Source organism: Microtus pennsylvanicus, chromosome 2, assembly GCF_037038515.1.
Source record: "Microtus pennsylvanicus isolate mMicPen1 chromosome 2, mMicPen1.hap1, whole genome shotgun sequence".
Lineage (NCBI taxonomy): Eukaryota > Metazoa > Chordata > Mammalia > Rodentia > Cricetidae > Microtus > Microtus pennsylvanicus.
This window is the reverse complement of record NC_134580.1, coordinates 124,296,304-124,313,470: the sequence shown is the minus strand read 5'-3', so window position 1 is coordinate 124,313,470 and position 17,167 is coordinate 124,296,304.

The following is a 17,167-nucleotide window of genomic DNA, read 5'->3' as shown; positions in this document are numbered from 1 at the left end:
CAGTTCCCTTTAGAGTGTCCTCATCTGTTAGGTGCACAGCTTTGATCTCTCCATTTTCTTTGAAGAGCATCAAATGTTGGATCTCAGATATACACCTGTGTAGCTCTACATATTAGCCAGAGCCCAGGAAGGGTGCCAGATGGCCTTTCCCAGCCTTGAAATAACATACGAGTTCTGTTTTGACTATTCTAGGATGTTCTTTTTTAAGATTTATTTTTATTATATTTTTATTTTCTAACTATGTGCATGCATATATATATATATAATCTTGGGGGTGGGTGCATGCTCATGAGGACAGGTGCCTGCTGGGTCCAGACAAGGAGGGTACTGGATCCCTTGGAGCTGGAGTCATGGATAATTGTGAGCAGCCTGGCATAGGTTCTGGAACCAGAACTCAGGTGCTCTACAAAACCAGCAGATGCTGTTACCTGCTGAGCCATCTCTCCAGTTCCCTGTTCCAGACCCCTCTGCAGAGGTCTTTAGAGGATACACTCTCATCCATGTTTGATTTCTTTCCAAGAGTGTCGTCCTTAGCCACATCCGTGCTTTTGTAAATACTTGTGAGAATTTTTTAAATTGCTACGCAGTGCTCCCATCTTGACTTTGTCGTCAAACTCTTTGGAAGGATTAGGAGATGTGGCCTTTTTTTGGAGGAAGTGTGTCACTGGGAGTAAAACCTCAAAGCCCATGCCAGGTCTAGTCTCCACCCACCCACCCACGGCCCGAGAATCAGGATGTAGCCCTCAGCTACTTCTTCCGTACTATAAGTTTCGATGCTCCCTGCCATGATACGAATGGACTAAACCTCTGAAACTGCAAACAAGCCCCCCCCCCCAAGTAAATGCTTTCCTTTATAAAAGTTACATTGGTTGTGGTGTCTCTTTGCAGGAAGAGAACAGCAACTAAGACAGCAGTCAAAATTTTGACAAGTTCGGGTTGGAGAGATGGCTCAGAGGTTAAGAGCACTGGCTGCTCTTCCAGAGGTCCTGAGTTCAATTCCCAGCAACCACATGATGGCTCACAACCATCTGTAATGAGATCTGGTGCCCTCTTCCTGACTGTAGGCATCCAAACAGACAGAATACTGTATACATAATAAATAAATAAATCTTTAAAAAAAATTTTGACGAGTTCGTAAGTTTCAAAGTCATGCCCAGTCCTGCCTTCTGCCAATGCCACTCTGCATGTTACCAGCTGGGGTTTTCTCTCCCCACCCGTCCACAGTGTGGTATGGGGGGGGGTGTCTTCCTTTCCTGCTGGTCAAAGGTCTCCTCATCCTTCTCATGAATCAGAGTTTTATATGGTCTCTCTATGATGGGACCACTATGAAAGAGCAACGAAATTTAACTCTAAACTCTCCCAAGTGGCCCCGAGTTGACACCCCAGCCCGCAGCGCTTTTCATCTTCACTATTCCCATCTTTAAAGGAAGGTGTTTGGCTGATGACATTCACATTTGCCCTGTCCCATGCAGTATGCCCGCACAGCCATGATCTGTTCGCATTCCTACATGTGCACTCCCAAGTACAGGGTCCGCCTAGAGCACAGAAACACCAGCTAGCTCCCTCTTGTCACTTTGGATCCATTGGTTGCCTTTGGAGAGAGAGCAGCGGTCTCACCTACAGTCAATGTCTGTGCATAGGCATAGAAACAGTGCGTGACTTGCAGTAGCAGAAGGCTCAGCTATAGTCCTGCCTGGTAAACCCAACACAGAGGGGACAGGCACAGGGAACAAGCCCTGTCCACTGGGGAGCTGCTTGCTAACAAGGAGAATGAAGTAAGGATCTCTCTGTGTGTATGCTGCTCGTGTTTTTCCTTTGGTTCTTTTCCTTCTGCTTGTTTATTTGCTTGTTTGTTTTGTCCCATTCTGGTTCCTTTGGTTTTGTTTTAACTTGTTTTGTTATTACTCTATAGATGACTGTTTTCTAACCAGAGACATTAGGAAGGATGTGGATTCAGACTGGAGAGCAGGGGAGAAAGATCTTAAAGGAGCTGGGAGAGGGAAACAGTAATCAGAATACATTATACCAAAAAAAAAAAGGTGCTTTTAACAAAAGAAAAATGGGAAAAAAGAGAACAAAGTAAAATATTACTAAGACTTTTTTTTAAAGAAGAAACATGCTCTTACCGTGTGAAGCAAAATGACTGGAACTGGGGGTGTTCAGTGAAACAAGTCAGACATCGAAGACACATGTTCCACGTTCTCCCTCATCCATGTGGTCATTTTCAAAAGTCAGCTGGAAGATACAGTAGTGATTTCTAGACTGTGAATAAAGCAGGGGCTGGGGGGAGGGAGCAGCTGAAGTTGGAGTTCTCAAACGTGGTTAGATGAAAGGAATAGATCTAGTGTTCCTCAGAGTGGGAGACTACAGTGGGGTAAACTACATTTTATGAAGACCCCAAAAGTTTGACACTCCAGACTCCAAACGCAAGCGATGGCAAGGGGATGAAAACATCGTTTGCTGTCATTTGGTCAGTTCGTACTGTGTTCATGTTGTGAACACCACCCTGTGACCACCACAAACATGTATGGCTAATATGTTCATCCAAACGTTTTTGCTTTTTGTTTTATGTTTTGTTTTTGTTTTTGTTTTTCAAGACAGGGTTTCTCTGCATAGCCCTGGCTGTCCTGAAACTCTCACTGTAGATCAAGCTGGCTTCAAACTCAGAGATCCACCTGCCTCTGGCTCACAAGTGCTGGGATTAAAGGCATACATCCCCACTGCCCAGCCAAAAATATTTTTAATGTTAAAAAGAAAGAATATTAACCGCCCTAATTGGATCAGTGTATGCCAGATACATGTATCAAAATATTGCATGGTTCCCCTTCAATATGTACAATTGAAATAAAAATAAAAAGAAGGACCACATTTTGATGGGGTAAGATGGTGCACACCTTTAATCCCAGTCATCTGGAGGCAAAAGCAGGTGGATCTCTGTGAGTTCATGGCCAGGCTAGTCTCATAATGAGTTCTGGGCCTGCCAAGGGCTACATAATATGACCCTGTCTAAAAAGGAGGAGTGGTCAATAGAGCACTTGTGTAGTATGCGAAAGACCCTGGGTTCAATTTCCACATTGAAGAAAGGCAGGAAGGATGAAAGGAAGGAACGGTGGAAGGAAGGTAGGGGGAAGAAGGAAAGAAAGAAAGAGAGAGGGGGAAGAGGAGGAGGAGACAGAGAAAGAGGAGAAGGAGGAGGAGGAGGAGGAGGAAGAGAAGAAGGAGGAGGAGGAGGAGGAGGAGGAGGAGGAGGAGGAGGAGGAGGAGGAGAGAAAAGAAAGAAAGAAAGAAAGAAAGAAAGAAAGAAAGAAAGAAAGAAAGAAAGAAAGAAAGAAAGAAAAGGGAGGATAGAAGAGAGAGCACAAGTAAGAAGCAAAGAAATGGAGAAAGAGAATTTCACTTTAGACTTGCTTGGGATAGGTGCCAGCAATACTGTCCCTGCCTAACCAGAAGCCTCCACAGCTCCTCTCACTAGAAGACAGTCAGGTTTGTCTCCACAGCTGACGTCCTTAGTGGCCCTCCTTATACTCCACCTTTTCCACTTTGGCATCTGCTTTTACCAGACAGATGTCCTGGCTTCATTGTCCCTTGAGTCAGTAACTTCCATTCTTTCCCAATGATTACCCCGGATTTATCTCCAGTCACCCACTGAGGGGTGACACAGCCAGACAACTGTGTTGTCTGCCTTCCCTTCCCAGCCCCACTACCCACCTCCCTGAAGTATATTATCTCCGACTTCTGTGTCAGATGAAGCCCTGTCTTGTTAGTAACAAAGCATACAGCAGAGGCTAGCAGGAAGGAAACCCTGGTGTGAACATGTTCTGCCTCTAAAAATTCATGAGCAAGGAGTTCCAAATTTTCATTTTATAAAGGAAAAAAAATTAAGCACGTTTTTTAGGAAACTTCACCCAGGTGCCAGTAGTTGGGGGAAAAAAGAAAAAGAAAAAAACCTTCCTTTCAAGGACTTCACCACTTGTGAGAACTGACTTCCCTCAGCATCCCTGCACTCGGCCCAAGAGTGACCAGCCCACCCTCTGAGCCTCAAGTCCAAGCCACTCAGGCCTCCATCTTGGCATGCTCTGTCTGATGATCTTGTCCGGTAATGTGGACTTACTGGAGTATGATATGCCAAGACAGACACGTTCTTCTAAGCCCGTGCCCACACACCTTGCTTCCTCCTAAATTCTTTCTGGTGTAGACTCTTTCTCTATGAGTGACACGCGGAGCAACAAAGTTGGGGGTGGGAAGAGAGAATCATGAAGAGAAGTGAGAGCAGCGGTCCACAGGACGATGCCTCACCCACGTGTCCTTAGGAAACCTCACAGGTATTTCAGACCGTAGCTCGGCGGCTGCATTTTCACACAGTAAGAGACACCATAGGTTAGAAGCGTTCGAGCAGATTTACAACCAGACTAAAAACCAAAGAGTCTTGGGTAAGGAAACAACGTAATTTGGCTGCCCCTCCCTCCTCGGAGGCCCCTCAGCCACCTCTACCGGTTGAGCTGCACCTTGTATGGTTATCTGGTGCAGCCACCCGCTGTGGGGAAGTGGGAGGGCCGGGTCCTTCTAGGGAGCCACATGCTCCTGCCTCACGGAGTCAGGCGCTGATCATCTGGACTCAGTCACTTCGTGTTTTATTGTTTCCTTATGATGATTCCCTACTTCACTGTCCTTGAAAATATTAATGTTTTCTATTTTGCATGTATATTTTAATTCTTGTCTTTCATCTCTATATTTGGGTTTGTCTTAAAAGTGCCGTTTAAAAAAAATTAAATCAGCCAAAAAATTTGCCAGACCTTTTAAATGTGGTCCCTGCTACATTTTTGAAGTTGTGACTTTAAGGCTGAGAATTTTTTTTTCTAGAGAATGAGAGTTCATCTTGAAAGGGAGCAAGGTGAGGCACCATATGGCAAGACTCCAGGCAGGGGGTGGGTGGAGGCATCCCCCCATCTCCCCATCAGGACAAGCTGCTCCCAGTTAACCCCTTAGACCTGGAGAGCAATTGGTAGAGTACAATGTGGCCATGTATGCATGCATTTCTATGTAGACAATCACTGCATCCTGGGGCAGTACTCAGGGAGCTCCATTACCCATGCTTAGCTGGACAGAACACCAAGGCTAAATGAGGCGAGGTGTTTGATGTCCCAAGACAGAAAAAAAAGGAAGAGCGAGTCATGTAACCAGGCCTCGAATCCAACAGCTTCTAACTTAAGAGTTGTATGAGTTCTTCATGATGGGCTAGTCTGCTGGCCCCAACAGTGTTCATGCAAAGAAGGGGTTGTGTGTTCTTAGGATCTGTATAACTAAATACAGATGTATGGAGAGAACCCCGAGACGAACGCTGGCGATGCTCATTTTGCACAGATGTAATCGACAGATTCCCATGACCGCCTCTGTGGAAGAACGCAGTGTGGCTTAGACTCTCGGCCACCTGGTGCTCAGTTAGTATTGAAAATTCCTTTCATGTTAAAAGCAACACCCTCTGAGGAGCCAGAGTGATGCTTGGCTCCCTTCCCCAGGCCTCTAAATAGTCAGATCTGTTGTAAGAGACTTTGTTTGTTTGTTTTTGTTTATATTATTTGGTGGAGGTGATCATGATGGGGATCAAACCCAGGCTTACCACATGTTAAGCACGTGCAAGGATTTACCAGAAAAAAAATAAATAAATGAATTCAGGAGACACAATGTGGGGACCAAAATTATACACAGCAGGTGAACCAACCTGATTCATAGGACTGACTGCCAACATCCCCATTCCACACCCCAGCCTTCGCTAGAGTCCAGCCAACTTCTCTGCCTCTGCTCCCACGAGTTCCCTTCCATTTCTGATAAAAGCTGTGTAGAGACTCCACGTATTGACCATCACAATGTGACAACAGGCACTCTAGTCTTTGTGTTCTTCATTAGCACTTCATGTTTCACGTTTTAAATAAATAAATCCGCCACAGATTTTTAGGACACAAAAACGTCCACATTTCTTGCTTTTTAATATTATTAATCTTAATCTTGGTACCTCCAAAGTTGAAGCTCTACCGACTTTTAAGCTAAAGTGTTCACTACTTTCTGGCTTGGATTTAGCATTTTGGAAACACGAGACTGAATCAGCGAGAGAGTTTTCCTGGCTCTTCTGAAATGTGCAATATTCCATTTTCTCACTCTCTACACGACTCCTCAAAACTATCCAGAAATTAAAAAACTTGACTTAATCTCAGAATTGGCAGCTCTCTGCGTCCTGGCTTGCCTTCATGGAGATGAAATGAGGGGAAAAACATCACATCGGAGCTATAAACTGACACCCAGTTGAGTGGAAAAAGACCTGTATCACCCAGTTTGGTTACTGGAGCACCAGGCAGGCAGCTCTGTCTGTCACTTAGCAACCACTGTGCCTAGGTGTCCTTGTTAGAAAGAAACACACAGTTTTGAGCACCTCGTATGATGCTTTGAAACTCTGCTCTTTTCAGACAACATAGGAGAGGCTGGCACAATGAACGAGCACCGCTGGTTTCCACTGGGGTTCCTGTTGGCCTGTCATTGAGGGGGTGGATGCCATCTCACCTACAGCATTCTGGAAGATGCTTCGCTCTACACGAACTTACTTTGATTTGAAATTGACTGAAACAATCTCTTTTCTTCCTGAAACTTTCTGTCCCTAGCGACACCAGAGAGAACATCTCTGGCAAATGCTTGGGCGACCTGCCACATCCTCTGGGCACCTGCCAATCCTGAACATGCCACTTGAATGTCTCTGGGAGCTTCTCTGACCCCCTGCCTGAGCACTTTCTCTGGCCTTGGATATTTCAGGAACTTGATGCACCCTAAGAACTGCCAAGAGATGAGATTTGGAGAGTAAAATACCTCCCACCTTTCCTGACCCTCAATTGATGACACTTCTGAGGTGTGCATGGAGCCCCAACAATCCCCAGGATCGCCTGCTCCTTAAAGCCCCATGCTGTGCCCCTTCCTCCCTGTCTCACTTACCTTCACTCTACATCCCGGGATCAAGAGTTTGAAGAGAAGTACTCTATAGAAACATCCTTCTGAAAGCTATAGGTTATGAAATGAAACACCTAATACCAAGTTATGATATCTCCCTACAAGTTGTCGGTCAGGGAGGCCCCCAAACCAGTACATGCTTCTGTCACTGCCCTTAGTCACCCACCACAGGAGCCAACTGCACACTTTATCACAGGACATCATGCTGGAGCTGAACTCAAGGCCTCATCCGCACCAGCTAACCTTCAGAATTCCAGAAAGCACCGTGTTGCTGACTAGGTGGAGGATGGGACTCAGCAGCAGCCTTCATCAGCTGTGACTCTGGCAAGCTACAGTAATGACCTTCCAGGCAAGATGGTCCCTCTACTACAGTGGTTCTCAACCACTGGGTTGTGATCCCTTTGAGGAGTTAGAAAAAAAAAAACCTTTCGCAGGGGTCTGCTAAGACCATCAGAAAACACAAATATTTACATGACGATTCATAACTGTAACATAGCATTACAGTTATGGAGCAGCAACAAAAATATTTTTCTGGTTAGGAGTCACCACAATGTGAGGAACTGTGTTAAAAGGTTGCAACATTCAGAAGGCTGAGGACCACTGCTCTAGTACAATAGTGGTATGACTGTCATAGAGATGACCGTTCACTTTCAGGTTGGATTTGAGGCCCACTCTGCAGAAAGGAACTCATGCCTGGATCAGTAAATCGGATGGAGAACCCATGAATAGGAACATAAGAGGCCTCTGGGGAGGGGGGGATGGACCCACTACCACATTTTTGCCAAATGATCATACTGTCAAATGCTCTCTACACACATGTTTATACACGTAGATTAGTGCTAGACGCACCCTTCTTCAGAGAAGTTTCTTATTTCAGTGGGCAGCCATTAATGCTGAAACCCATAACTGGAGGAAGTGTTGAAATACATGATGGTGGAGCGTTCTGCCCTAAATAGAACAGCTGTATCACTCCCTCCATGAGGAATGTTGTTCAAAAAGAGGCAAAGACAATGTAAGAGCCAGGGGATGGAAAGGTATACAACGGAAAGACATCTTAGGAACATGACGCAACCTACGGACTCATCTTGAACTCACTGCAAGCTGACGTGATCGGCACAAAATTGGACCCAATAATATTTCATCAGGAACCAGGGAGGGGCCACTGAGGTCCCGCTCATGCTCAAGTTCAGGGGGTCACAGACCAGAAGAAGACATGATGGCATAGAAGGAACTTGTTGAGAGTAAGGGGTACAATAAGAGAGGGAAGGGCTTAAAAGAGGGAAACGGAAAAAAAAAAACAAATTCCATCATTGAAATGTATAAAAGTGTCAAACTAATGATGAAACAGTGCTAGTAAGATGGCCGAGTGTGGAAAGATGCCTGCCACCAAGCATGACTACATGAATTCAATCTCCAGGACACATGGTAGAAAAGGAAAATTAAAAAAAAAATCTAAGCCTGGGTAAAGAAAATCTCTCCAAGATAACATATTACTGTAATTTTCCTATTCACTTTGAGGACAGTTTGCAGCTCAACTATTTTTTATTCCATTCTTGGTAACTGTGGAAAAGGAAGAAACCCTGGCTAATGCTATCTCACCAAAGTGGTCCAGGCCAGCATCATCAGTAACAAAGCCTATTGAGATTATGTGCCCTCGATGTCATATGACAAGAATAAGAGCTCAGCTCCTCATTCTTCCTCCCACCAACATGAACACCGACCAAGTCACCACTGTCATCATTGGGGACCTAAGTCCATTCTCTAAGTGCCTCCTCAGCACACCTAGAGAACACACCCTAATCAAATGCTACTTTTTAATGTTTTATTGTTAACATATAAATAATAATTGTAATAATAAACAAATAAAATAAAAATAAACTTTATTATTATTATTGGAATATGAGTGAAATATGAGGTTCCTTGGAATAGTCAAATTTACTTTGCAAAATTTAAACCGCATTGCCCTGGTCAGATCATGTGTGTTAGTTAAATAAATCCTTACATACAGTAACTCATGTACTGGAACCAGTGCTATAGTTTGGATCCCCTCCCAAGATCTCTCAAGACTCCAGAACTCTTAGAAACTGTCGTGACCCCAAGAAGTCTACAGAGACAGGAGAACTCACCACCATGTCATATGAATTATCCTGGGATAGTGAGGAAAAAAGAGAGTGCCATTCTAATAAAGCCTGGAATGTGTCAATTACGGAATCTGCTTATATGGTTGAACTCACCATAGAATTTAGCAAACTGTGTGGATTAGTTTACAGGAATTCACTGATCTCAGCAAATGTACCTTAATGGCATAGCAGCAGGTATACCACACACCTGAATCCTCTACAAAGTCTGTGGCTTTTCTGTTACTATCAAACTATCGAGGGCTGGGGGAGATTGATTATACTTGTGCCTTGCTTGCCACATAAGCATAGGGACCTGAATTCAAATCTCCAAACCCAAGTGGGACCTGAGAGCTTCATCTGAAATTTAAGTGTCTTGAGGATGAACAAGTCCATGAGCCAGAGCAGCTTTGTGTGTCTGCTTGTGTGCCCATGCTTTAGAATCCTGACCAAATGGGCTCCTGACAAACTAGGGCCATGGATTTGCAATGGGGTTGAGGATACAGTCTCCTCTTGGGTTTCTGCTTTATCTTGTCATACACTTTTGTCTCTTACACATTTAAATTTACAGCTATTGTGTAAGAGACTTAATGCATTAAGCCAAAAATAATTTCTATTGGAAGAAATGGATGGAAGAAGGGAAGCATGAGAGAAAGGGAAGAAGGAAGGAAGGGAGAAGAGAGAGAATGAAGAAGAAAGAAAGAAAGAAAGAAAGAAAGAAAGAAAGAAAGAAAGAGGAAGGGAGGAAAAAGGAAGTGAAGGGAAAAATGAAGGGGAAGAGGTGGGAAAAGAAGGAAAAATAATGGAATAATGGGGAGGAAAAGGAAGCAGGGAAAGAGGAGGAAATGGGGTGGGGTAATTAAAGAATAAAGAGAAGAATGGGGAAGAAGGAGAGGAGAAAGGAGTAATAGAGAGAATGATGGGGGAAAAAGAAGAGGAGAAAGGAGGAACAGAGAGGAGGGGAGATTGATTGAGTTAGGATGATTTTCAGAGGGCATCCTCTTGGGTCTGCTGGCCAGTAGTGTACAGCAGGTGTAGAAAATCCGGATTCTTACAGGAAGATGCAGGATGCCAACAAGAGCTGTCTTTGCATCCTCAGATGCTTACCATGGGGTATATTTTACCTCGCTCTCTTTTCTCAATTCCTGACATGAGAAACCCTGAAAATCTTTCAAGTTTGACTTTGGTAAACTAGTTTACCAAAGTTGATTGTCAAGTCCATTGCCAGGAACTGGAGATGAGCAGGAATATTTCCCTGTAACTGTGAGGGACATAAACCCACAAACAAATACCACTGGGAGTAATGTGCACTCAGTGGGGAGCAATTCTCTGAAGCAGGATAAAGGGTAGCAGGGGGAGGGGAAACAACACTCTGAAGGAAAGAGATCAGAACAAACGTGGGGTTCAAGCAGGGTCTGGAGGAAAGTGGGGATCACAGTCTAGCCGTGGGTTGTATTCTATGTTACTCCTGATAGCTAAGGAGGGAAAGGCAGCATTATCAGATCCATCTAGCTTAAACACACCAAGCATTGGTATGGACTGTAAAACTGGGAGCACATGTCTCCGTTTGCTCCCAACCCCCCAAGGTCTGAAAGTCAGCACAAATGGCAGGTAAAGGCATGTGGTTCATTGTGAACTTTTCTAAGTTCCTACTCCATCGAAAACACGGGCGAAAGGGAGGATATCAGTCCAAACAGCAGCACAGATGTCCCAGGAGCAGAGGGAAATGGGCACCGCGTACCCCCAGGACTGCCTTGGGCTCCATTTCAGTTCTTGCATCAAGACTGACTGGAAAAAAAAAAGGTTCCAACCCTCTGGTTGTGTCATGTTTCTCAGGGAAGCCCTGCTGTTATCTAAGTTTCTTTCAAAGGAAAATAAAATTCTTACGCGTCTGTCACCAGGGCTTCTTGCAGTGAGAAAGGGAGGGTGGGGCTTTGTTGAAAGGGAAAAAAACCCAGCAGGACAGATAGAGCATTGGGTCACTGCAAGGCACTGGCAAGCAGGAGCTGGATACGTTTTTTTCTGCCTAACACATTTTAGGCACCGTTGATGCTTCCTGGTTGTGGCAATTGGCATGAAACCTGAAAAGCGTCCCTTCGCCGTCCATGATCCTGTGGAGCTGCCAGGACCCTGGGTAAACAGTGGGACAAAGGCATTCCACAGGACTCTGGGCAAGTCGTCTGTTTGCCGGCTGAGGAGTGGGGCTGGCTCCCTTCTGCCAGCAGTGGAGGCAAGGTGACCAGGCAGAGGCTCTGTGGGCTTGTTTGCAGACCCTGCCTAGGAAACTGATACCCTCCCAAAGTGTCCCTTCATTCCAGTGTCACTTCAGACGGGCAGGTAAAAGGATTATGCAGGGGCCCCCTGGCCTCCACCCATTGTCTGCACAAGCTGACCCTGAATGCGGTAACCTAACCCCCGCAGAGATAACCCGTGGCTGTGTGTGCTCACATTCACAGCTGGCAGTTCCCATGAAGGAGCCCAGCTCTCTTTCCGGGACCTCTCAGTCCATTAGCAAGTCGGTAGCAGAGTCTGGACCAGAAGATGAGGTTGCCTGAGAAACAAGTTCCTGCTCTCAGTGCCCTGCACAAGACATCTGCCCTGGCATGCAAAGGGGAGAGACTCGGGCTAAGACAACACTTATCGCCTCCCCCATCCCTAAAAAATATTTTTGTTTGTGACTTGGCTTGAAAATTTCAAATTTTTAAAAATAAGGGGAGGGGAATGTGGTTTTAACTCCAAAGAAAAAAGGAAGAGGCATTTTGTAGCTTCTGTCTTCACGCTTCTGGCAACAGATGAAGGAGACCCAAGTGTGACCTCTATCTTTGCTTTAGAATCTCTTCGCCAGTTCAGGAGCCAGCCCAGAGTCACCTCAACTGCTCCCAAAAGAGTGTGGTTCCTTCTTATTGATGGAAATTTCCTACAGCTTTAAAAAAAAATTATTATGTTTCTGAAATAAAACCATAGAGGAAAGAAAGCCACGACCCTTCATAATCTCAGCCTCCACATAATCCTTGTTGACAAGGAAAAGAATGTTAAATCCCACACACGATGAAGACAAAGCCAACCATGATGGGCGGTGAAAATGCTTTTAAATAAAATAAATACTTTCTCTGAACGTAACCACCACTAACAATTGCCTCGCGTTTCCTGTCAAGCAGGAAAAACACTTGTAGATGGTCCAAACCCCTCTCATCCAGTAGGTGATTGATGCAGGGAGACCCCAGGGGCCATGCCCATTCCTATCCTGCCTGCAGCTTCTGGGAGAGGACCTCAGCTTAGCTGAGTACGTGTTGGCCTGACCCTGCTTTGGTGTCTCAATGAAGGCAGCACAGCCAATCTGCCTGCTCTCCCACAGGGAACTACAGGAACTAATTTCCTCAGATTCAAAATGAAAGAGATACGGCAACCATGTGAGTGTACCGAGCATTCTCAAAACGGCGGAACTGATTGGAATCTTTATTTGATTGACCATTTGTATTGGCATGGTTTCCTATCGGAGACTTCAATTGTCAGTGTGCGTTTCGATTAGAGGCTTTCTTTAGATCTCATAGACCCCAGAATGAAATGAAGATCTGCATGATAATGACTTTGAGATTTTGAGCAAAATAGTTCATAATGACTTCTAGGAAGGAAATGCATAGAACTCACTATAGTCGTAGTAACAACAACATTATTTAAACCATGTAGGATTGCCTCAGATGAAGTCACAGATCAGATTCTTTTCTGAGGAGGTGAAGACATTTAGCTAGGCACGGTATCATCGCTAAGTAAGGGGACATATTGGTGGACAGCAATGGGGCGTGCTGTGACAAATGAGAACTCACCAAGGTATCTGTCCTCCCAGGAAAGGAGAATAAGATCAGACTTAGCGAAAGGCTTCCTTTTGGCTAGTACTTCCCGAGATCCTCCCCTCATACTAGGGCCATTGTACCCAGGCTTAAGTGGACCCACAGCAGGTTAGGGCTTGAAGAAGCATTCAACATGGGAACAAAACCAGTCTTGGGAGGGCCAGTCCCCCTTAGCACACAAGCCAGCTGGTGTGTTTGTACAGAACCCTTAGATATTCTTCAGCACTGAAAACTAAGTCAAAACACAGGTAAAATGGGGACTAATGAGATTCCTCAAGATTAGCTCCTCTGAATGATGTCATACAAGTATTTTAAGGGCCTCGGAGGTGGGGACATTTTGATAAGATGGAAGCTTAGCCCACTTTACAGTCTCAAAGGTGTGCCCCTAAAAGGAAAGCTAACTAACATGGCGTCACCCATGCAGCTGCCTTTAATCTTAATAGGACGGCCTTGACAACATTTAATAAATCGGACATTTCTATATCAAGTTTGCCAAATAAGCATTTCCGCTACTGAAGTAAGCACCATTGATGTCGTTGTTCTCAGAAATAGAGCCCGATGCCAATATTTCTTTTTTTAATTTCCATTTAGGAAGCACCTGGGATATTTAGAAGACCAAACAGATGTGTGGTTTAGCTGGGCTCTGAGAGTGACTCCCACTTTACACCACTAATGACCCAATCGCTTCATCTGCAGAATTTATTCAGAACCAACTAACAGTGAAAAAGAATCTCCAGGGTTGAAGAACAGACATGCAGGTCTTGTCTCCACAGCGTCACTGGAACATGCAGCCATTGAAATGGGACCTCAGTACATTTTTTGGGGAATCATTTGTAAACATCATCAAAATAATTTGCAGAAAAGCTCTGTGGGTTGGTTACACAATCATTGTACTTCGTGTTATTAAACCATGCATTCAAAAATGGTGATGGCTTCCAGGTGGTGGTGGCGCACACCTTTAATCCCAGCACTTGGGAGGCAGAGGCAGGTGGATCTCTGTGAGTTCGAGGACAACCAGGACAGCTAGAGCTGTTACACAGAGAAACCCTGTCTCAAAAAAACAGAAACAAAACAAAACAAAAATAGTAATGGCCATTCTGTCATAGTCTTAATCCATAGTTTAATAAGACAGTTTTCTAAACTTAAATAGAAGGAGCAGAGTTCTTGGGTTCCTTCTCCTTCTCTTTGGTTCAATGCAGATGAGATGACGGTTGTACCAGCAGCCTTCTCAGACCAAGGACTGGAAACAACATATTGAAGTCGGTACAGTGGCAAGATGCTATATTAGGAGCAAACTGGGGGTGGGGGAGAGGTGGTGGGGATGCAGGGGTGGGGTGGGGTGGGATGGTAGAGGTGGGTGGTGGGGAAGGGCATCTGCGTAGGCACAGACACCTTGCATGGTCATATAACTATGCTGGGTGTCTTTTCATTAAAAGAGAAATAAATTTCTATAATACTTTATTTTTAATAAACACTGTTAAGAGAATGAAAACATAGCTCCCAATTAGCATTGTCCTGTTTATTCCATCCAAAAGTTCTATGCTCTGGTTAGACTGTCTACAAACTGTAAGACAGTGCAGGCGTGGATAGGGGTGGCAGAGACCTAGCTTCTTCCTTATCCCACCCCACCCCTGGTTTAACAAAATTGTAACTCATTGTATTTTCTTTTCCAGTTTCTTTTTGAATATAGGGAGCCTGAGTTGATGGTCTGAGGGCTGAGCAACACTTCCACTTCAGCTTTGCCATCCTGTCCAGGACGATGACCAAGTGGCCTTCTCCAACTCCTAAACACCCAAGCAGGGTATGCTTCTTTGTGACTACAGGAACAAGCAGAGTTCTTCTCACCCTTGAGTGTACTGCAGAGTCTTCTAGAAGGTGAGATCCCAGAGCTGGCCCAGGTCCAGATAGGATGGGTCTGGTGAGCTCTGACATCTGCTGTCTGTGGAGTTCCTCTGAGATGAATATGCTGATGCGACAGGGACCACAGTGTGAGGCTGTGCCTCAGCTGGGAGGATTGGCCGCCTCTCCTGTACAAACATGGCTGGTGTACAACGTGTGTGTGTGTGTGCGCACTAGTGCGTGTGTGTGTGTGTGTGTGTGTGTGTGTGTGTGTGTGTGTGTGTGTGCCTCAGCTGGAAGGATTTGCCACCTCTCCTGTACAAACATGGCCGGTGTACAATGTGTGTGTGTGTGTGTATGTGTGTGTGTGTGTGTGTGCACTAGTGCGTGTGTGTGTGTGTGTGTGTGTGCCTCAGCTGGAAGGATTTGCCATCTCTCCTGTACAAACATGGCTGGTGTACAACATGTGTACGTGTGTGCATGTGTGTGCTGGAAGGATTTGCCGCCTCTCCTGTACAAACATGGTGTACAACGTGTGTGTGTGTGTGTGTGTGTGTGTGTGTGTGTGTGTGTGTGTGTGCCTCAGCTGGAAGGATTTGCCACCTCTCCTGTACAAACATGGCCGGTGTACAACGTGTGCGCACACATACGAGCATGTGTATGCGTGTGGTGTGCATTTGGAAAAGTGATGATAATTCAGATTCGTTTAATTCAGAAACATCTAAAATAAATAAAAGAAAGGGACGCCTTGATTAGCAGATTGTCCCTTCCTACTGAAGTGGGCAGTTGCACTGCTGTTTTATGAATCCCCAAGGAATAAAGGTAAGCTCCTGGGCTCTGATAGGTAGCTCAAGTAAATATGAATCTACAGTGTCAAATAAAGAAGAAAAAAAAAAACCCTTGCTTTTATTGCTTCTGTTTGTTGGTTGGTTGGTTTTTGAGACATAGTCTCACTATGAAGTTCAATCTGGCTTTGAACTAGGTAGCCTGGGCTGACGTGGAACTTGAGATCCTCCTGTCTCTAACTTCCAGATGCCAGGTGCAAGCATGTGGCAGCATGCCCACCAAAAATATGCTTGCTTCCAAAACTATCTTCTTGATTGCTTTCTGAAGGGAGAAACCCGAGCCTGGTGGATTCCCTGCACAGTCATGAAGAGCCCCCTGCTGTGTCAGGTGACCCTGGAAATCTGCATTTCTGAGAAGCTAGCTGCTCCAGACAGTTTCTACAGACTGGCAGAAATGCCTGGGCACACAGTCATGTGTGTTCTGATAAGGCTGGAAGTTATCAGAGAGCTTCTTCTGGATCTACTGAATCCCACCCAGAGGACTCATCTTAAATGACAAATATCTCAAATAAGCTGCAGATCACGTTGCTCACCCCCAGAAAGCAAGGGTGTGTTAGAAACTTGAGAAGGCAGTAAAAGACTACTGGGGAGGCCCCCTCTCCAGTGCAGACAAGACTGACTGTTCCCTCCTCACCGCTCCCACAGCCCCACCACTTCATACAAGTCACAAAGCTTCTGTTCCGGGACCCAGGGCCCCAGTACAGAGCAATCCATCTCAGCACGAACACAGCTTCAGACAGTGGCCCCAAACCAGAAGCTAACCAGATCTGGGTTGCCTCTATGTCCTTTCTCTGCTACTGCTAAATATTAAACTTCACAAGTCTTCCGGTTCCTCAAAAGATAGTAGCAATAAAATATCCCAAAAAAGGTAAAAGAAAATATTTCATGACAGTCCTCAGACTTTCTTGAGGGATTTATTCAAAGGCAACTGAGGACCAGTTCACAAATAGGAAGCCTCCATGGAATGTTCTGACTTGGACTGGACTAGTTAGCAATGATAATAACATTTGTTATTACACTATACACTGCTATCCAAGACAATATGATACAAGTTTAATATACATGTTGATTGTGGTAAAATGTATACGATTCTGCCATTCTTAGAAACTAAGCCACTTGTTTTCCACTTAAATAGTTCCTTCTACTTGTTTGTTTTCTAGGGTTTTGAAACAAAGTCTCATTATGCAGACCACCTGGCCTTGAATTCACAATGTAGTCCAGGTTGGCCTCAAATTTGAGACCCACCCTTAGATTCCTTGCCTATGGAATTACAGACATGTGCCACTACACATTGTTTGCATTAAATTTATTTCTTAACTGATACCTCAAAACACAAGAGACAGGCATGGTGACACATTTCCATAGTCCCAGCTTTTACCAGGCTGAAGCGGAAGGATTGCAAGCTAGAGGGCAACCTAGGTTGCACAGCGTAACACCATCAGAAGGGGGGATGGGAAGAAGGGGGAGGGAGGAAAGGAGGAAGGAGGAGTGATGGAATGCCTCATTATGCTTTAACATACATACGTAT